At 37.4% G+C, this 21901-nt stretch overlaps 1 long non-coding RNA gene across 1 annotated transcript in view; it reads left to right on the top strand.

The window, feature by feature from the left end:
• LOC119870829 overlaps positions 1–21200 on the top strand; it is a 28443-nt gene extending 7243 nt beyond the window's left edge. Inside the window, exon 3 of the long non-coding RNA XR_005354100.1 lies at positions 19999–21200. This is a non-coding gene — a long non-coding RNA (uncharacterized LOC119870829). The remainder of the gene's footprint in view (positions 1–19998) is intronic.
• The last annotated feature ends 701 nt before the right edge of the window (positions 21201–21901 follow it).

Genomic DNA, 21901 nt, shown 5'->3' with positions numbered 1-21901 from the left:
CACATAAGGTAAAAATTCCTGAGTTCAAAGTCTTCCTTCTTTACTTACTAACCATGTAATGATGATCAAATCTTGTAATCTCTTTGAACCTCCCATTTCCTCACTTGTCAAATGATGACATCAACATCCAGTCTGACTCATAAAGTCATAGTGAAGGTCAACTGAGAAATGTGTGTGAAAATGTTAGGCAAACTTGAAATTGCTCCAGGGGGCATTATTATGGGAAATATTTTAAAAGGCTGGGTTCTGGTCGATTCCTATCTAGGTGATGACTTTATAAACAGTTACACAACTATAGGTACTTAAATATTTGAGAGTGCAGTGCATGAAGTGATTATTTTTTATTGAAGTATAATTGAGATACAGCAACATATTAGTTCAGGTGTACTACATAATGCTTCAACATTTGTATATATTGTAAAATGATCGCCACATTAAGTCAGTTTACCATCTACCATGCACAGTTACATTTCTTTTTTCTTGTGATGGGAACTTTTAAGATTTACACTCTAGGCAATTTTCAGATTTTTGATACAGTATCATGGACTATAGTTCCTATACTGTACATTATGTCCCCATGACTCATTTTATAGCTGGAAGTTTGTACCTCTTGATCTCATTCACCCATTTCACTCCCTCCCCTCTGGCAACTATCAGTCTGTTCTCTGTTCTCTGTGAGTATTGTTTTGTTTATTTGTGTTGTTTCTTTTAGATTCCAGAGATAAGTGAAATCATATGATATTTGTCTTTTTTTTTTTAATTCCACTTAGCATAATACTCTCAAGGTCTGTCCATGTTGTCACAAATAGCAAGATTTCACTTTTATTAGCTGAGCAGTATTCCATGGTTTATATACACCACATCTTGATCCATTGATGGAAATTATGGTTGTTTCCATATCTTGCCTTATGCAAGTCATGCCACAGTGAACACAGTGGTGCATATGTTTTTTAACTTAGTGTTTTTGTTTTCCCCAGATAAATACCCAGAGGTGGAATTTCTGTATTGTAGTTCTTCTATTTTTAATTTTTTGAGGGGGCTGCTAACTGTTTTCCATAGGGCTGCACTAATTTGTATTTCCACCAACATGGGACTTCCTTTAACTTCACATCCTCTCCAATGCTTGTTATTTTTTGTTGTTTGATAATGGCCATTCTGACAGATGTGAGGTGATATCTCCTTGTGGTTTTGATTTGCATTTCCCTCATTATTAGTGATGTTGAGCATCTTTTCATGTGCCTGTTGAAAATCTGTTTGTCCTTTTTGGAAAAATGTCTACTCAGATCCTTCTTTGTTGTTGTTGTTGTTGATGAGATTTTTTTTTTTTTTTTTTTAGGATTTATTAACTAGACAGGGAGAGAGAGAAGGAGAAAGAGAATGCACACAAATAGGGGAAGGGAGAGGCACAAGCAGACTCCACACTGAGTGCAGACCAATGCAGGGTTTGATTTCAGGACCCTGAGATCATCATCTGAGCCAAAACCAAGAGTCAGATGCTTAACCGACTGCTCCATCCAGGCAACCCTGTCATAGGAGTTCCTTATATATTTAGGATATTAAGCCCTTGTCAGATATGATTTGCAAATATTTCCTCCCAGTCAGTAGGTAGTCTTTTTATTTTGTTATGGTTTCCTTTACTCTGCAGAAGCTTTTTACTTTGATCTAGTCCCATTTGCTTACTTAGGCTTTTATTGCCATTGCTTCTGCAGTTAGATTAAAAAAGGTACTGCTAAGACCAATATCAAGGAGCTTACCACCTTTCTTCTAGGGATTTTATGGTTTCTGGTTTTATATTTAAGTCTTTAATCCATTTTGAGTTAATTTTTGTGTACCAGTTCCATTCGTTTGCATGTGGCTGTCCACTTTTCTCAACACCATTTCCTGACAAGACTAATCTTTCCTCATTCTTTTTTTTTTTTTTAAAGATTTTATTTATCCATGAGAGACACACACAGAGAGAGAGGAGAGAGAGAGAGGGAGGGAGGCAGAGACCATACTGTTTTGATTACTATAGCTTTGTAGTGAAGTTTGAAATCAGGGAGTGGGATGCCTCTAGCTTCATCCCTTTTCTCTGGAATTCTTTGGCTATTCTGGGTCTTTTATGGACATACAAATTTTAGGATTGTTCTGTTTCTGTGAAAAATGCCATTGGAATTTTTTTTTTCTTTAAAGATTCATTTATTTATTCATGATAGAGAGAGAAAGAGAGAGAGAGAGGCAGAGACACAGGAGGAGGGAGAAGCAAGCCCCACGCTGGGAGCCTGACGCGGAACCCGATCCCGGGACCCCAGGATCGCACCCCGGGCCGAAGGCAGGCGCCAAACCACTGAGCCACCCAGGGATCCCCGCCATTGGAATTTTGATACAGGTTGTTTTAAATCTGTAAATTGCTTCAAAGAATATGGACATTTTAGAAATATTCTTCTAATCCACGAGTGTGGAATATCTTTCCATTTGTTTGTGTCACTTTCACTTTGTTTCATCAGTGACTTCCAGTTTTCAGTGTACAGATCTTTTGCAACCTTGGTAAAATTGTTAGATATTTTATTCTTTTTTTTTTTTTTTGATATTTTATTCTTTTTGATGCAATTATAAATGAGATGGTTTTCTTAATTTCTTTTATAGTTCATCTTTAGGGTATAAAAATGCAACAGATTTTTGATTGCATATATGTTGATTTTGTATGCTTCAATCTTACTGAATTTGTTTATTAGTCCAACACTTTTGTGTTTATTAGTCCAACACTGTTTTGATTCTTTAGGGTTTTCTATATATCAGAGTCATGTAGATTGTAAATAATGACAATTTTACTTCTTCCTTTCCAATTTGGATGCCTTTTTCCTGCCTAATTATTCTAGCTAAGAACTTCCAATCTTATGTTGAACAAAAGTGGTGAGAGTGGGCATCCTTATCTTGTTTCTGATCATAAGGGAAAATTTTTTAGCTTTTAGTTGAGCATGATGTTAGCTGTGGGCTTGTCCTATATGGCCTTTATTATGTTGAGGTATGTTTCCTTTCAGTGCTCTTGGTTAAGAATGCTAATCATAAATGGATGTTGAATTTTGTTAAATGATTTTTGGCATTTATTGAGATGATCATATTTTTCATCCTTCATTTTATTAATGTGTGTATCATGTTGGTTGATGGCAGTTATTAAACCATCCTTGCATTCCTAGAATAAATCCCACCAGATCATGTTGTATGATCCTTTTAATGTATTGTTGAATTTGGTTTGCTAATATTTTGTTGAAGGCTTTTCCATTTATGTTCCTCTGTGTGTGTGGGGGGTGGGTTTGTCTAGTTTTGGAATCAAGGTTTTGCTGGCCTCATGAAATGAATTTGGAAGTGTTCTTTCCTTTAAAATTTTTGAAATAGTGTTAGGAGGATGTATATAAAATCTTTGAATGTTTACTAGAATTCCTTAGTGAGGCCATCTGATCTCAGATTTAATTGGGAATGTTTTGATTACTGATTTGATTTCCATCCTAGTAATAGTTTTATTCAGATTTGGTATTTCTTCATGGTGCAATCTTAGAAGATTGTATGTCTCTAGGAATTTATCCATTTCTTCTAGGTTGCCCAATTCATTGATGTATAATTATTCATAGTAGTCTCTTAAGATTTTTTTGTATTTCTTTGGTATCAGGTGTAACTTCTCTTTCATTTATTCTTTTATTTGAGCCCTTTCCCTTTTTTCTTACTAAGTCTCAGTAGAGGTTTGTTGATTTTATTCATTTTTTCAAAGAATGAGCTCTTTCCTTGATCTTTTTAAGTATCTTTTTAGTTTCTATTTTATTTATTTGTGCTCTTATATTTATTATTTCCTTTCATCTACTAATTTTGGACTTCCCTTATTCTTATATTGTGTGTCTGATATTTTTCTTGGTTCTTGAGGTAGGCCTGTATTGCTGTGAACTTGCCCTTTAGTACTGCTTTTGCTGCATCTTCTAGATTTTGGTATGTGATATTTTCATTTTAATTTGTCTCAAGTATTTTTTTTTTATTTCTTCTGTGTTTTTTTTCATTGACACAGTTGCTTTTCAGTATCATATTATTTAATCTCCATGTATTTATGATTTTTTCCATTTTCTTTTTGTAATTTATTTCTAGTTCTGTACTCTTATAGTTGGAAAAGATGCTTGATATGATTTCAGCCTTCTTAAATTTATTGAGACTTGTGTTATGACCTTACATGTCCTCTGCCTTGGAGAATGTTCCATCTGCATTTGAGAAGAATGCATATTCTACTGCTTTTGGAGGGAATTTTCTGTTTATCTAGTTCATGTGATCTAATGTGTGGTTTAAGGATTGATGCCTCATTATTTTCTGTCTGGATGTTCTAACCATTGATGCAAGTGGACTATTTTAATCTCTTATTATGACTTTACTGCCATTAATTCCCCCCTTTAGTTCTGTTAGTATTTACTTTATATATTTAGATGCTCTTAAGTTGGGTAGGTAAATATTTACAAATGTTATATCTTCTTGCTAGAGTAACCCCTTTATCATTATGCAGTGCCTACTTTGTCTTTTACTACAGTCTTTATTTTATTTTATTTAAAATATTTTATTTACTTATTCATGAGAGACATAGAGAGAGGCAGAGAGACAAGCAGAGGGAGAAGCAGGCTCCATGTAGGGAACCCGATGTGGGACTCGATCCCAGGACTCTGGGATCACATCCTGAGCCGAAGGCAGATGCTCAACCATTGAGCCACCCAGGCGTCCCTACAGTCTTCATTTTTAAGGTTTTTTTTTTTTTTTTTCCTAATATCAGTATAGCTACCTCTGCTTTCTTCAGTTTCCGTTTCCATAAAACATCTTTTTCTACCCCTTTGCTTTTAGTAGGCATATGTCTTACATCTAAAGTGAGTCTCTGTGCAGCCTCGGTGGCGCAGTGGTTTAGCGCCGCCTGCAGCCTGGGGTGTGATCCTGGAGACCCAGGATCGAGTCCCACATCGGGCTCTCTGGATGGAGCCTGCTTCTCCCTCTGCCTGTGTCTCTGCCTCTCTCTTTGCTCTCTCTGAATGAATAAATAAATAAATCTTTAAAAAAAAATAAAGTGAGTCTCTTATTCGCAGCATGTAGGTGGGTCTGTGTGTGTGTGTGTATGTGTGTGTGTGTGTATTTTAATCCATTAAGCTGCTGTGTATTATTTGGAGAATTTAGTCCATTTACATTTAAAGTAATTATTGTCAGGTATGTACTTATTGCCATTTTGTTGTTTTTTGTCTGTTTGTATTTTGTCTCTGTTCCTTCTCTTGTGGTTTGATGACTTTCTCTTGTTGTTATGCTTAGATTCCTCTCTCATCATTTTAGTATTTAGTCTGGCTTTTTGCTTTGTGGTTACCATGAGGGTTATCTTCAACAGTCTGTATATATAAAAACATGTTTTAAGTTGATAGTAAGTTTGAAAGCACTCCACATTTTATAATTTTGATACCATATTTTCATCTTATTTTGTGTATCCCATAACTAATTATCATAGTTATGTGTGTTTATACTACTTTTGTTTTATAACTTTCATATTAACTTTATAAGTCATTAATCCACTACCTCTACTATATATTTAACTTTATCAGTGAGATTTTTACTTTCATATCTTTTCTTGTTAGTAATTAATTAATGCCCTTTCTTTTCAGCTTAAGTTCCTTTAAAACTTCCTGTAATGCTGGTTTAATGATCGCACTAGCTTTTGTTTGTATGGAAAATCTTTGCCTCTTTTTCAGTTCTGAATTTAATTCTTACTGGGTAGAGTATTTTTGGTTGGGATTTTTTTTTCCTTTCAGTATTTTGAATATATCAAATCACTCCCCTTTGGCCTCAAAGTTTGTGCTGAGAAATCTGATGTTAGTCCTATAGGATTTCCCTTATATGTAACATTTTTTTCTCTTGCCACTTTTGGGATTCTCTCCTTGTCCTTAACTTTTGACATTTTAATTATTATGCTTCTTAGTGTAGGTCTCTTTGGGTTTATCTTCTTTGGAAGTCCGTGCTTCCTGGATATGAGTGTTTGTTTCCTAACCTAGGCTAGGGAAGTTCTTACCTATTATTTTTTCAAATATGTTTTCTGCCCCTGCCCCCTTATCCTTATGGGAGCCCTATAATGCAAATGTTATTTCTCTTGATGTTGTCCCATTGGCTTCATTATTTATTTATTTATTTGAGAGAGACAGAGAGAGAGAGAGAGAGAGAGAGCACGCACACACAGGCCAGGCAGAAGGAAAAGAGGAGAAACAGGGAGCCCGATGAGGGGCTCAATCCTAGGACCCTGGGATCATGACCTGAGCTGAAGGCAGATACTTAACTGACTGAGCCACCCAGGCACCCAATCTGTGTTCATTTTTTTAAAATTCTGTTTTCTTTTTGTTGCTCTGTTTCTGTTTGTTCCACAGTGTGGTCTTCCAGGTTACCGATTCTGTCCTCTGCTTCATCTATTTTGTTGAACCTCTTTAGTGTGTTTTTCAGCTCAATTTTATATTTTTCAGTCTGTGATGTTTTTGGTACTTTCTTATGTTTTCTATCTCTTTGTTGAAGTTTTTGAAGTGTTCATCCATTTTTCCCACAAATTTGGTGGGCATCTTTAAGACCATTACTTTGAATTCTTTATCATAATTTATATTAAAATTCCTTATCACTGTTTCGTTAAGGTTTTTTCTGGGGTTCTATCTCATTCTTTTGTTGGAACACATTCCTCATTCCTCTCTCCTCACTTTCTTTGTCTCTCTGTGTTTCTATGCATTCTGTGTATTAGGTGAGACAGCTATCTCTCCCAGGCCTGCAGACCTTGTGTAAGAGATGCACCTTATTGTTTAACCTTGCCCTTGCTCTTGATTGTCTCTTGAACCTTTGTGATTGTCTAAGCAAGCTGATTTTTCTTTTTTTTTTTTTTTTGGTAGGTTTTAGTTATCGAGGGTGTGCCAAGACTTGTGAGTATTCCAGAAAGAGGGATTTCAGTTAGCGCCAAGCTTCAGGCTAATTGGAAAGTAGGCCCTTAGACAGTAGATTTAAGTTCTGTAGGGCTGTAGTTGTACACCATGCTGGCCTCTATACTGAACCATCAAGAGGTGTTCCCTTCATGAGAGATGCAAAACTGTGGGCTCCCTTTTGGGAGGTATTGGTGAGCTGTAACAAGGCCAGGTGAGAACTCACAGGTGCTGTTCTCAGCCTATGTTCCCCAAGAGCACTTCTATCACCCCAAGATGTGTGGTAGACTTGAAGCCTGCCCCTTTGGCTAAAGCTTCAGGTTAAGCAAATCAACCTTATTCACAGGAAGACCAGTCTGCTGTCTATGCAGTGCCCTGAGGATGGTAGTCTGCTGAGAACTATTTCTTCAATTGTTTTAGACACATGCAGCCCAGAACACAATTCCCCTTGGCCACCAGAGGAAGGTGCTCAAGGGGTATCTCTGTATGGGCTGTATGTATAGGCTGGCTTTGATAGGACCACAGTGGAACAGTGCTTGGGGACAGGGTGCTTGCCTGGCCAGCTTGGCAGAGCTGTAGTGAAGCTGGGTGTATATGTGGAGGGGGTAAGGGATAGGTGGAAAAGTGATTGATTCTTAACTAAGATCAAGGCATCAAGCTATTTCTAATACTACTCTCATTTGGACAAATTGGCTAGAAATACCTCATCCTTTTGGGAACGCAGGTTTTTTTTTTTTTTATCTGTAACTGAAAACCGGAATGCTGACCTGCCTTCTGAATGTGTTGTATGCATTAATTACCTGCGTATGATTGAGTAGCATCCTCAAGATGAGCATGTAAATGCCAAGTGTTCTTACTGATAATAAAGCAGATACTTTCTTGATGGGGTTGTCATGAGGATTAATAATTTAATTGCAACAGAGTGCTCTGATATTCTTAGATGAAAAGTGCCATATAACTTTGAAGTGGAATATTATCAAATAGCTTCTGCTTTGGTTCCTGAAAGAGCAATGCAAAATAAGGCAAAGCTGATCTGCACATGCCTATCTAAACTTTTCTACCTTTTTAGAACAGCAGGAATTTAGAAGTGGGGCTCATAAAGGAGGCCTGTAACAAAGTAATTAGGAATTTCTGATTTTTATTCTCTAGTAGACTCATAGAGTCACTTCAAGATGATTTCTTCAAAGTTGTCAACAGATATTATAACTGGGAACTCACCAGTGCAAACACTTTTCTTTTGGTGAGAACAAAATATATCTGCCTATGTGACTGTGTCATTTCCTGTATTCCAACCATGCTGGCTTCCTTGATTTTCTTTCTACTTGCTAAGCTCTTTTATTTTGGCTCATGACTTTTGCATTGTTATTTCTAGCTCTTCAGAGGGCTGACCCTGGTCACTTTTGTCCTTCTGAGAGGCAGATCTCAGATCATGCCTCCTCCTGAAAGAGACCACACACTCTCAGGACTCCCCCTTGTCCCTAAATCCATTCCTTTCTGTCACACTAACTTTTTTGATTGTCATTAGTACTTACTGGTTTGAATCAGTTTGTCTTTTTGTTGACCTGTTTAAGGATATATTGTTTTCCTTCCACTCAAACATTAAATGTGTGAAAGTGGCTTTTATTTATTTATTCTCTGCTTTTTGCCAGTGTCTAGCATGTAATGATTGTTCAGTGGAGTTTGTGGAATGATGTTTTTTGTCTTGAATACAATTGTCTAACTGGTCATCAGTAAATTGGGTTAACTTTGAGCTGTGTATAATAGAGGCTTGGTGTGAAAAACAGAAACTTATTTTTAGCAAATTTTTCTATAAAATCATGAATATCAAAATGATTAGATGTGAGAATAATAGATGATACAGAGTCCAATAATGAGAGACTTAAAATCCCTTGCCCAACTTTTAAAAAAATATTTAAATTCAGTTTGCCAACATATAGTGTAACACCCAGTGCTCATCTCATCATCCCTTGCCCAACTTAAAGGATTATATTGTTGACATTTCCTTTTCTCTGCACTTGATTTTGTGATTCTCTACTTTGGGACTTTTAAGTCTTTGAGAAATGCAAAAATTAGGTATATTTATGTCCTAGATCAGAGGTCAGTCTGCAAACTAAGGCCTGCTGCCAGTTGCCTGTTTTTGTGGATGAAGTTTTATTAGACCATAGGGGTATTCCTTCTTCCTGTATATTCTATATCTGTTTTTGCTCAAGTGCAGAATTGAGCCAACAAAGCTGGAAATACTTAACCTTCACAGAAAAGTGCTCCCCTCTTTCCTAGAGTATTGTTTTCCCATTTGTTTTTTATTGAAATATATTTGACATTTAACATCATGTAAATTTAGGAGGTACATGTTAGAGGTGTGGCCCAATCTGATTTGATTTTGGCTCAGGTCATGATCTCAGGGTCTTGAGGCTCTGCCCTGAGTGTGGAGCCTGCTTGGGATTTTCTCTCTGTTTCCCTCTGCCTCTCCCTCCCTGCTTGCATGCTTTCTCTCTCTCTCTCTCTCTCTCTCTCTCAAAAAAAAAAAAAAGGTACATGCTAATTTGATAATATATTATATGATTGCCTTCATAGTGTTAATTTTACCAACTCTTTGAGAGGTAGAAAAATTACAAGAACTTTGAAGTATCTACATTGATCCAAGGAATTGTTAGTTGCAGGTTCTGTTTTAAGGAGTTTTGTGCTATAATTTTCTACTCTTTTAAGAAAAAGGTGGTAAACAAACATAGGGGGAAAAACCAGCAAGTCAGAAAAACCTCTTTAAAATATCCTCAGGCAAAACTTGGAGAGTTTCATTCCAGATGGAGCTTTGTTAGAATAAATGAAATACTGTAATTGTTTGTGCTTTTATGCCAACTTTTATTTATAGGAAAGAGGCTATTTTATCAGCATGCAGATTAGAGTCTACTGTTTTAGACTGGTGAATTTGAAGGGGCGAGGAAGGACAAGATTGGCTTACTTTTAACAACAAAGCAAGTTGTTAATTATAAGAAAAATGATTGTCATAGTGCATCTACTGTGTAAGCCATGGATTGTGTTAGATGCCTCTTATTCTTGCAGCCACCTCCAAGGCAGAAATGAGTAGCTCTGTTTTATAGAGAAATGCTCTAGTGCCCAGAGGACTACAGTAACTGGCTCAGGGTGCCCTAGGTGATCAGAGGTGGCCTAGAATTAGAATTGTGTCTATTTGCTCTTCCCTAGGAAGAGCTAGGAGTAGCAGTTAGATAAATAGCGGTTGCACTGTAAATACAGCAAAGGCATGTTGTACACTTTCATGTACTGTGGATATACATGATTTTATTTGTCAGTTATGCTTCAGTAAAGCTGGGGGAAGTATATGCATGTGGACATACTGGAAAGGCAGAGCTCCTCCTACAAAGAAAATGCTAGGTCTCCCATCCTTCCATTCCTAGGCCCCCAGTACAGTGCAGAGGCCCGCAGGCTGCTTACTGAGCTGCGTTGACTTGAAGCGAGGAAGGCCAGGCATCTTTCCCCTATTGACTTCCAGATCTTTCCTTTGGAGTAAGAGGCCCGCAGGCCGCTTACTGAGCTGCGTTGACTTGAAGCGAGGAAGGCCAAGCACCTCTCCCCTATTGACTTCCAGATCTTTCCTTTGGAGCACCTTCCTTTCCAGCAGTAAGGTGCTGCTTTGATAGATAGATGTGGGGAAAGAACCAGAAGAAAGTGCTCTCTCTGGCACTTACCCGTTAATTTGAAATGCCTTCAGCGAAGTCAGCTACCTGCAAGTTTTTAAAGCAAAATACTTTCCTTTGCATTTTCTTTGCAAAGGCAGCTTTTGAGAAGAAGTCTCCTTTTAAACATTCCATGACTTTGGTCAAAGAGCTGGGAACCTGGTATTAAAGATTTCAGCACTGTCAGAAGCTTCCACCAATGAGAGTGCTCCTGTCATTCACACTAGGGCTTGCTCAATATTTTTCGTGTTCCTCGCTTTCACCCTGACAGCTCCTAAGTCTCAGGGGATGAGGGGATCTTTCTTTATCTTTTTATTTCCTCTCCAAAGTGTGTATATTTATGGGGAGATCACTGAGTGGGGGTGTGGAGGATGGGGAGAATAAGTGAAGGAAAATAATAAGGCTGAACAATTTTTGTGCCTCTTTTTGTTACTCCTGACAAAATTCTAAATAAAAATATCAGCCTTTCCCCCTCGCTAATATTTAAAAGCATTCAATTAAGATTTTCTAATGTGTCCAATGAGTTAAACTGTCCTATGGTATTAGAAAAATATTACATATATAAATAAAATACGTCAAAGCATTAAAAAGCTATTACACACGCTGAACATAAAATGGCAGAATAATGATGGATCCCGCCATGCAGGAAACATATTCAAAAATATTATCTTCCTGGTAATGAAATGCCATCCGTTTCATTTTAAGCTAAATACGTTAGACATATCAGTGGAGTCTGTGCTGACACAGCAGTGAGTTGAAATTGAAAATCTGAAATTATATATATGATTGGACACAGTGTTAAAGTAATTTATAGGAAAAACCACGAATGTGCTGGGTCTGCACCTTCTGGTGAACTCATTTTATAGAATCAGATAGAGGAAAACTCTACCATTTCTAATGTGCAGTTAGGATGGCAGCCCGCCAGGGCCCCAATATATTCAGTATGAAAAGGGAGAAGAAAGACAGAGACAAGGGGGTGGGAGGGGTTGGGGGTACAGGTGCAGCCAGGGAAGGGGGGGTGATGGGGTGATGGGGTGGGGGAAAGAGACAGGGGGACGATGCAGGACCTCGGAGGCTTGCTTCAAATTACAGCAATTCTGCATAAACCATCAAGAAAATGGCATTCGTTTTCATTGCTCTGACCTAATGGCATATAGCAACTGTGGGAGCTGTATTAGCTATCCAGACAAGTGGGAGATAACAGGAGAACCCGTGCAGGGACAGGTTTCAGCGAGGCTATGGCCGGGTGCTGTGACACCACTTGCTGAGGTGATCGCCAAGTTCCCGGTGGAGATCGTCTGACCCTGAAAGTTCGGGGGGCTCCAGAGTGCTGACAGGAGAGGAGGAGGTAGATGGCACTCACAGATCCACACAAATCGCCTGTCAGTCTGGAGACTCTCTCTCTCTCTGACCCACTTTTTCCTTTATTTATTTTTTCCAGTGCTGTGCATGTGTGACCACATAGTGCAGTGGGAAGTGGGGTAAGCTAGGGATGACGAGAAAAACAAGACTGTGCTTTTTGTGTGGAGATGTGTGACGAATTAGTGCCCCGATGTGCTTTTCGTCTTTCATTTATATCCATAATCCTGCTTGAAATGTGGATTATTTATTCATACAGGGCTGTTCTCCTCCTGGAACACCAGGGAGCCGCTGCTGTGCATTTTCATTTGGTGGCTGCATGGGTTGAGACAGAGGTGGTCTAGTTTCCCCAGAAGTGTCCTTTCTAATCCTCTCTGATTTTTTTTAATATATATATATTTTTATTTATTCATGAGAGACACACAGAGAGAGGCAGAGACACAGGCAGAGGGAGAAGCAGGCTCCCTGCGAGGAGCCTGATGCAGGACTTGATCCCAGAACCCTGGGATCACGCCCTGAGCTGAAGGCAGATGCTCAACCACTGAGCCACCCAGGTACCCCCAACTCCCTGATTTCTAAAGAGAATAAAGAAAGGGTTGGACATGAAAAAAGAAGGAAGGATGGTTTTCATCTTCAAGCAGATGGCTACCTCTAAGGCAGGAAATACAGAATGGAAATTGAAGTCAATGCCCTCAGGTGAGCTAAAGTGCCACCACATCCTCTGGTTATCTTATTATCCCCTCTCACCAAATAGTCCAGGGATTTTACAAGTCCGACATAATTAGAAGAGTTTAAAAAAAACAAAAAAAGACCTAGAATGTATGTGGAAGTTTCTAAGCACTCAGGGTATTTCCTATTTATTTTAATAACACTAGTTGCCAGTTATTGGAGATTTACTCTGTGGCAGACACTGGGATCATAAGCATGATCTCCCAGCCTTATGACCCTAGGGGCTGTTGTACTTCCCATTTTGGTTTATAGAGGTCAGGGAACCTTGACCAGGGCTACAAGAGACAATGGGTGCCCCAGATCGCAAACCCTAAGCTCATAGTCTTGGTGAGGCAAACATCTTCGGCCCAGTTTCATTCCAATAACTGTGGATTAATGGAGAGGATAGATGTCTTGCATCAAGGCAGCCTTTCCTGAACCTTTTCTGAATCCTGCAACTAGCTCAGCTGGCTCTTCTAGCATCCTGTGGCTTTTTTCATAGCACTTACCATGAACTATACTTTGTATTTATGTGTGCTTATTAATGTCTGCACTAGACAGTAAGTTCACAAATATGGTAGCTGTGTTGCTGCTGCATCTCTAGGACTTGGGACAGTGGCTGGCACTCAACAGGTACTCATTAAGTGTTGGTTAGATAAGTGGATGGATGGATGGATGGGTAGATACATTTTCATTGATAATCTGTACTAGAGCTGGGACTGGAAACTTGTAGGTCATCCCCTAGACTACCTGTCATTTTTAAATTGTGTCTGTAGTTCTAGTTGTCCTTTCCAGGAAAAGAATCAACATTGATAAAGATCAAAGAATTTAGAAATTGTAGGAAGACCAGAGGGGTATCTTGTCTACCATTGTCTTTAGGGCTGACTAACTCTTAGCCATTAGGTTTCTGCTTTGATACATCCTGAGGTGGAATGCTCACTGTATCGCAAGACAACCTGTTCATTTCTTCACAGCACTGGTTTGTAATGAAGGGCATCTTGTATAAAGAATCAAATCTAAAAAAAAAAAAAAAAAAGAAGAAAAACAATCAAATCTATTTCTGGAAGTGTCATCGTATTGGTCTTTGGTTCTCTAGAGCGCCACACGTAAGGCCTTTTTACACCTACAAAACAGGCCTTGAGATGTGTGAAGATAGCTCTCATGTTTTACACTTGCATGTCTTTTGCAGGCTTATCTACCCAGTTCTTTCAGCCTTGCTTTACGTGTTCCTGGTCATCCTGGATGGTCATTGTCCCCTTTAAAATACTTAATATGATGACAATATTGAACACCATATTCCAAACGCGATTGAATCTTTCTGTGATTATTGCTTTCTGTCATCTGAACATCCTAATGTGATGCAGTGTAATAAGTTAAATTTCATAGCAGCCAGGCCAGAGTGTTGAACCATGTTAAATTTATAGCCAGCTAAAACTTATTTGTTCAATTCATTCATTCACTCAGCAAATATCTCTTGATCCAGTATTATATACTAGCTGGTGGGCAAATGTTGCTAATAAGATGAATGAGACATGATTCCTGCTCCAGCTGAGGACCTGCTAACTATTAGATAAGGCCATATATGTTAATAATTACTGTATTCTTTAATCATAAAACGCATATATTAAAGATTTTTATACTTTGATTTTATATCGTATTTATAAGTCATTGTTATTTTTTCAAACATGGCTTTACAACTGAGAGAATATGGCAGTTGCAATATTATAAACAAATATAATAGCAGTATGTACCAGGTAAAGATGTGCTACAAAGGAATGATGATCATCTTTGCTTGGGATACACAGACAAAAGTTCACAGAAGAAAAAACTAGTATTTTCAGGCCTTAATGGATGAGCCATTTGCCACTCTTGTGGTGAGAAGGGAACAGATTAAGAGGGTGAATGTGACTGCCAACCAAAGCAGAGAAGCTGGGCAGTCCTTTCTTGTGTGAACACCAGGAGGAAGACTAGGCCTTGCTGTTGAGAAAAACTTCCCCCACAAGAAAGATGATGGTGAATGTCATAAAGAAGCATATTCAATTGCTGTAAACATTCACAAATTATACAGAAAAGGGGGAAGCTACTTGGAATTGTAAGAAGAGAAATCTGGAAAGATAGGATGACTTTGCATCAAGGGCAGGATTTGCAGTGTACCTCCAAAGGAAGGTAGGATTTCAGAGAAGATAGAAGGTAGTGTATTTGAGGGAGAAGAAAATCAGTGTGAGCAAATATCTAGAGGTGGGAGAGACCACAAAAAGTGTGAACAATTGAAGCAGTTAGGTTTGATTGTGGTTTGGCATCAGACAGAGAAGTGGGAAGTGGCAACTCGGAACACATGGTAAAGACCTGAGTATCCAGAGTCTCTACCAAGTCTGACTGTGTGACAGTCCAGCATGCTTGGGCTCAGATACCTTGAGTTCACTCTGGAATACATGGTGAGGGATAGGCTGATTCTTTAATCTTGGTGTTAGTTTGCTGTAAATGGAAACAAATGGGATTCTTGGTGGTTCCCTTTACCAGAAGTCAAGGAGCTGGGAGTGAAGTGTAGATGAGGGAAATATATCATCAGGAATTTTTATTTGAGCTCCAGCAAGTTCTTACTTTGTGCCATTTCTCATCTGAGGGCTTCAGAATAGGGCCTTACTTTTGGCATGTTTTTGTCTCCATGATTCCCAATTTCAGCACATTCTTCCCCCCTTCCCCCACCACCTCGCTAAGTAGACTTTACTCAACTCCATCCTTATAGTTAGTTGCCTTTGTAAAGTTCAGAACCTTTCATTTAGTTTAATTGTGTTGGTTTTGTTCAAATACTCCATCCTGTCAAGGTCTCTTTGGACCTTGAATCTTTCCTTCAGCATATTATTTATCTCTCCCAGTGTTTTGCTATTGAAAATTTTATAATTGTATTTTGCATCTTTATCCAAATCAGTGATGCCAAGTTTCAAAAAAGACAGGTCCAAGGAGAGAACCCTGTGGCACTCAACTAGAGATGTGGCTGGAGCTTGATGCTGTCAGTGAGTATGAGTGTTTGAGTGTTCTCATCCACCACAAAGTCAAAGTCACCACCATGACTTTGATAGTGTCCTTCAAAGGACTTTGGTCCTTTGGTGGTGTCCAAAGAAGGACTTGAGGAGTCCTTCTAAAATGTTTTTTTTGACTTCAAGACAAACTATTTGTGACAAGCTTCTAAACACCTTTAAAATTCTATCGAGAAGGAAGTGAGGTTCATGTGGCTGGGGATATGGTTGAAAATTACTCTGCAAGATAAATCCTCTCAGAAAAATTTTCTCTGATCTAGCATCTCATGCTGCCACCCATATGAATTCCTTTCTGTGAAGTATCAACAGCCTCAGTAACCCATCTTTTCCATGGCTAAACTGATGAAATGTGCCCACTGTCCCTTGGCTATCAGAAAGTCATCTAACATCTCAGGAAATGGTAGGGAAGGTCCTTCCTGGGAAGGCAATATTTAATTTTCATTTTAGCTCTGCTTTTCCTTAGGTAACCAATAGCAGTTTTCCAAATATTATGGAGTAAATTGTGTGCTCACCCCTCTGAAGTTCATATATCGAAGTCCTTACTCTCAGTGTGACTAGGTTTGAGATAGGTCTTTTGAGAGGATAATTTAAAGTTAAATGAGGTCATATGGATGGAGCCATCATTCAGTCACACTGGTATTCTTTTCTTTTCTTTCTTTTTTTTTTTTAGATTTTATTTATTTATTCATGAGAGACACAGAGAGGCAGAGACACAGGCAGAGAGAGAGAGAGAAGCAGGCTCCATGCCGAGAGCCCGAGGTGGGACTTGATCCCAGGACTCCAGGATCATGTTCTGGGCCAAAGGCAGGTGCTAAACTGCTGAGCCACCTAGTCGTCCCCACACTGGTATTCTTATAAGAAGAGGAAGAGATAGCAGAGAAAGAACTATCTCCATGTACACAGAATAAGGCTACATGAGGACACAGCAAGAAGTTTGCTATTTGCCAGGCAGGGAGAGAGGCCCCAGCAGAAACAAGACCTATTGACACCTTGATCTTAGATTTCTGGCCTCCAGAACTGTCAAAAATTTTTTTCTATTTAAGTCACCCAGTCTGTGGTGTTTTGTTATTGTAGCCCTAGCCAACTAAGACACATATTACTATTTAAAATGTTAAATACCACTTCTCCACTCACCTCCAACCCCCGCCAAAAAAAACCCTAATTTTGCTTTAGAAACTACTTTTTGGGAAGAAATGTCACCATTTCAAGAGTATACACTGTTTTAAGACACATTTTTACTACAAATATATTAAAATCTGAAAAAGAAACTTTAAAAATTGTATGTACATAATGGTTCTGCATTTGTGCACACTCTCATGCATATTTGTATTTTGGAATACTTTGATTCAGAGAAATTGGAGTGTTAAGCTCCCTTTCATTTTTTAAACATCTAATATTTAGTTGTGGCATTAATTATAGTGAGTTTCTTGCTAGTTACCAATCACCAACCAGACAGAAAGATCATTAAAAGTTGTTGAGCATCTTGGTAGATTTGCACCTCGGAAATCATCTCAGGATGATACCTCATTCTCCCTTAAATCACAAAGCCTATGAGAAGACACATGTGTAGAAGGAGGTAATATTCATTCTTGGTTTCCAGAAACATATTTTTGCCTGGAGTTCAAGAATTTTAGAGAACACTGTTGCTTTACTGTAGGCGTCTCCTTGGATCTCCATGATTACTCTCCAATCCTGGGCCTTAAGTTATCTTTCTCTTTTTTAGCTATCCCCCAAGGGAGAGTTGTGGGGTTAGGTAGTGTGATTTTTCTATTACTGCCATAACAAATTTTAACAAACTTAAAAACTTTATAAAATGCCTATTTATTGCTGCACAGTTCAACTGACTCGCAGTCAGTAGGTCCTTTTTCAGAGTCTCATAAGGTCACACTTCTCTTTTGGAAGCTCTGAGAATGAGTCTAGTCACTTAAGTTCTGGCTGAATTCAGTTCCCTGTGGTTATAGGACTGAGGTGCTGGTTTCCTAGCTTACTGTCAACTGGGTACTGGTCTCTCCACCAGAGGCTGCTTCCTTTCCAAGTGGCTTCCCTCCAGCAATGGTGGATCAATCTGTCTCATTCTATAAACTGGACTTCCTTTTCTATAAGGTGACAGACAGAGACCATCACTGCTTGCTCACTGTCCACATGCCCCTCCTTTCCCTGTCCTTTTGTTTTAGTTCCTTTGTCTTCATGCGGCATGAAACCCTATGTCTCTCTCTTTTCCCACCTGGCATTGAGACAGTGGAACCTCCATTTGCCTAGACCCCTGAGCAACCCCATGGAGCAGACCTCTACCCACAACATACCATGAGTGAGATATAAACATTTATTACATTAAACGGCTGAGGTTCAGGGGTTAACTTGTTAATATAGATCACTCAGCTTATCCTGAACAGCATAGTGTGGTGTAAGAGGAAAAAAAATCATGTTGGAAGAGGACAAGAGGACAATATGGTTTGATGAAATGGGATTGAATTTAACAGCTTCTCCAAATAAGATCTTGGCAAAAATCAAATAATTTTAGTATTGGAACATAGTTGTTAAAAGGAATTATGATAAAGGAGATTGAACACTTTAGCTGGCTTTTTGAACGCCCATTTTGATCTCCCTGCAAAGAGGAAGGAGATATTAAATTCTATCCTGTAGTAATTCACATGTGTGCCGTAAACTCAAGGATTTGTAGGATCCTTGAAACAATCACTAAATACATTCAGTAAGTGCTTACTATGTGTAGATCAATGAAGTAGGTACTATGGGAAGATGTAAAAACATGATGAGGTATAATATTATCTCTAACCTTGAGTATTTTTCAGTGCAGGAAAGCAGAATTGACTTTGACAAATGGGATTAGGATGCAAGGGGTGGATGGGATATAACTGGGAAAACTTATTAGATGTAAGTTTTAATGTCTGATTTTGAATGTCTAAAGGCATAAAAGCTAAAAGGAAAGTAGCATACATGAAGAAAGTCTGGAATTGAGAATAAACAACATTGGGGACTTTAAAAAGCTTTGCAAGTCAAGACCTGTAGTCTATAAATTTTACATAAAGACTTGTTTTCTGTGATCACATTTTGTGACAAAATTTGTCAGCAGGTTTTTAAGATGGAAAGAAAATACATATATTCTTTATCAAGTTAATACAAACTCGACACTTAGGAAAATATACTCCATCTCTAATTCAGTATGTGAAAGTGGAATTCATATGTTGAGGCAATACCTTCTTTGGAACTTGTAATGGAATTATAAATTACTTGGTATATTTGTTTCTCCTGCCTTGATTTGTATTTTTTGGTCAACACAAATACAATTCTCAAAATTAATTCATTTTAGTATAATTGATTCCCTTTTCATACCATTCTAGAGCCTTAAAAACCATTATTTTAATCCTCTACCTAAAATGTGACTATAAAATGAGAAGATGACAATACAGTGATTCTAAATTAATCCTTATCCTGCTGATGGCTACAAAGTGAAGCACCCCTTAATTCCTAATAGCATTTGTTTTGCTAGGTTACTTTTACTAGATGATTAGGACAAAGAGTAGATTATTAAAGGTGTACACTTTTAGTGATAGTAACTTATTACTATATTTAAGTTTTCTATTTGTTGAAAAATATATTCTAGATTATATAACTAGGACTTCAAGTATAGTGTTGGTCGAAAGAATATTTAAATTTTTGGAGTATGTATCTTTATTAAAAAAGTTTTATTTATTTATTTATTGGAAAGAGAGGACAAGCAAGTGCACAGAGGGAAAGGCAATGGGGAGAGGCAGAGACAGTCCCAAGCAGACTCTGCCTGGAGCACAGAGCCCAGCAGGCGATGTGTAGCTAGATCTCACAACTCTGAGATCATGACCTGAGCTGAAACTGAGTTGGATGCTTAACCAACTGTGCACCTAGGCTCCCCTGGAGTATGTATCTTTTAATGTCAGGCTGATTAAACCTCCAAAGTAAACATATTGTAAAGATGAAATGTAAAATATTAGTCAGAACCCTCATTTTAATTGCTGTATTACATTTTATTTTATGGAGCTACCATCATTTACATCCTTCATACCAAGTATAAAAACCAGTAAAGAATATACTGCAACCATTTCTTCTAAAATATACATATTTGTAGATACATATTATTTTTTATACATTATGGACATATTCACAAGCTTACAAGCACATACAGAAATAGGAACACACCTAAATGTTAATAGTGGTTATTTGGTGGGGGGTCACCACTGTCATTTATGAGGAACTGTCATTTATGTGTTTTTTTCTTTTCAGGAGTTTACAGTCTCTACAATGACCAGGAATAGTTTTTTAAGAAGTTTACTATCATTTCCTTATATTTTTGTAAATATATAAAACATTAAAGGCAGTTTAAAAAATAAAAACTCATAATCTGATCACCATAATGCCATTATTATAATTTTTATAGTATTGCATTCTATTTGCCATCAAATTGCATATATATTTGACAGAAATGCCATAAAATTGCATCTGTAAATTTTTAAATAAGTAATATACTCATATAATACAAAAATCAAAAGATATGAAGGATTTACAATAAAGAGTATGTATATTGAATTTTTTTACATAATGGTATAGTCTTCTATATCTTAGTATAAGGCTGCCTCATTCTTTTTTACTGGCAACATAATGTTATCAAATTCCCTCTTGATGGGTATTTGGATTGTTTCTAAATTTTGTTAATGCTACAGTGAATATTCTTGTAACTATGTTATTTTGCATACTTGTGACTATGGCTGTAGTCTAATTTTGTAGATACAGAATCTCTCTAGGTTTCAGTATGTATTTTAAAAATTCTGGATGTACTCCACGGAGGCTGTGCCATCTTATAAGGAATGTGTGAAGGTTTCAGGTTCCCCACACTCTAATGAAACTTTGTATTATCAAACTGATTTGTCAGTTTTGAGAGATTAAAAGTTATATTTATTTTTTATGTGCATGTATATGATTGTGTGTATCCGTTTTCATGTGTGTTTATATTATTATGAATGAAGTTTAGCATCTCATACTATTTTTTAAAGTTGTTTTATTTATTAAGGTAATAAATCTTTTTTTTTTTTTTACTTATTTAGGTAATCTCTCCCACACCATATGGGGCTCAAATTCATGACCCAGAGACCAAGAGTTGTATGTTCTTTCAACTGAGCCAGGCACCCATAGCATCTCATACTTTTAATAGACATTATTATTTCCTTTTTTGTGAGAACTATTGGTCACCTTTTCCCTATTTTTCTATTGAAGTGTCTTTATCTTAGTGATTTTAGGAATTTTAAAAATATCTGTATCTGATTTAAAAAGGTCTCTTCCAATTCTGAGATTAAAAACATATTTAATATGTTTTTATTTAATTTTCTTTATTTGCACTGTTGGTTATCCTGGAATTTATTTGGGGTAAGGTATAAGGAAAAGGTCTAACTGACTTTTTTCCTAGATGGGTAACTAATTATCAAATTTTGTTGAGTAATAGCCTCTCTTCTTCTTTTTTTTTTTTTTTGCCTCTCTTCTTTTGATTGATAATTCCATTTTTATCATGTAAAATTTTACAATTACAAAGTGAGATAAAATTTTGAGAAAATATGAAGTAAATATTTTTAATCCCTAGAAGAATAATTCTAATAATTAATTATAAATTAAGTTTTAAAGCAATATACATCATTTTTAAGATAAAGTGAATTGATAAGGAATTTTAAACTAAATACAAATTATAATCAAGCAATAGTTTATTTTCCTTTTCCAAGTGCTGGTGTGCTGACTCATGCTGGATTAGCTACACAAGAATCACTTGAGGAACTTTAAAATGGGGAGAGAGAATTCTAGTATCTAGGGTGGATGGTAGGCATTTACAGTTTTTCAAACTGTCCCTAGATGATTTTGATAGTACAGCCAGATTTAGAAACCATTGGTTCACATAGTCACATAATCTTATTTATTCTATATCTGTTATGCCTACTATATATAAAACCCAGGATTTTCTTTAGGAAAAGGTATCAAAGTCCTACAATTTACAACTCCAGAATGCATACATGTCTTGTGTTCACCCCACAGAGCACAGGACTTTCCTAATTCTGTGCTCTGAAAAGCAGAGTTGGCAGTATGTCTTAGCAGGTGTTTTTATTCCATCTTGTCTCATGCTCTGTGTCCATGTTGACTGGGTTGG

Source organism: Canis lupus, chromosome 1 (genome assembly GCF_011100685.1).
Source record: "Canis lupus familiaris isolate Mischka breed German Shepherd chromosome 1, alternate assembly UU_Cfam_GSD_1.0, whole genome shotgun sequence".
NCBI classification, from domain to species: Eukaryota; Metazoa; Chordata; class Mammalia; order Carnivora; family Canidae; genus Canis; species Canis lupus.
Note: the sequence above shows the minus strand (reverse complement) of the source record. Positions and strands in the feature narration are given on the sequence as shown.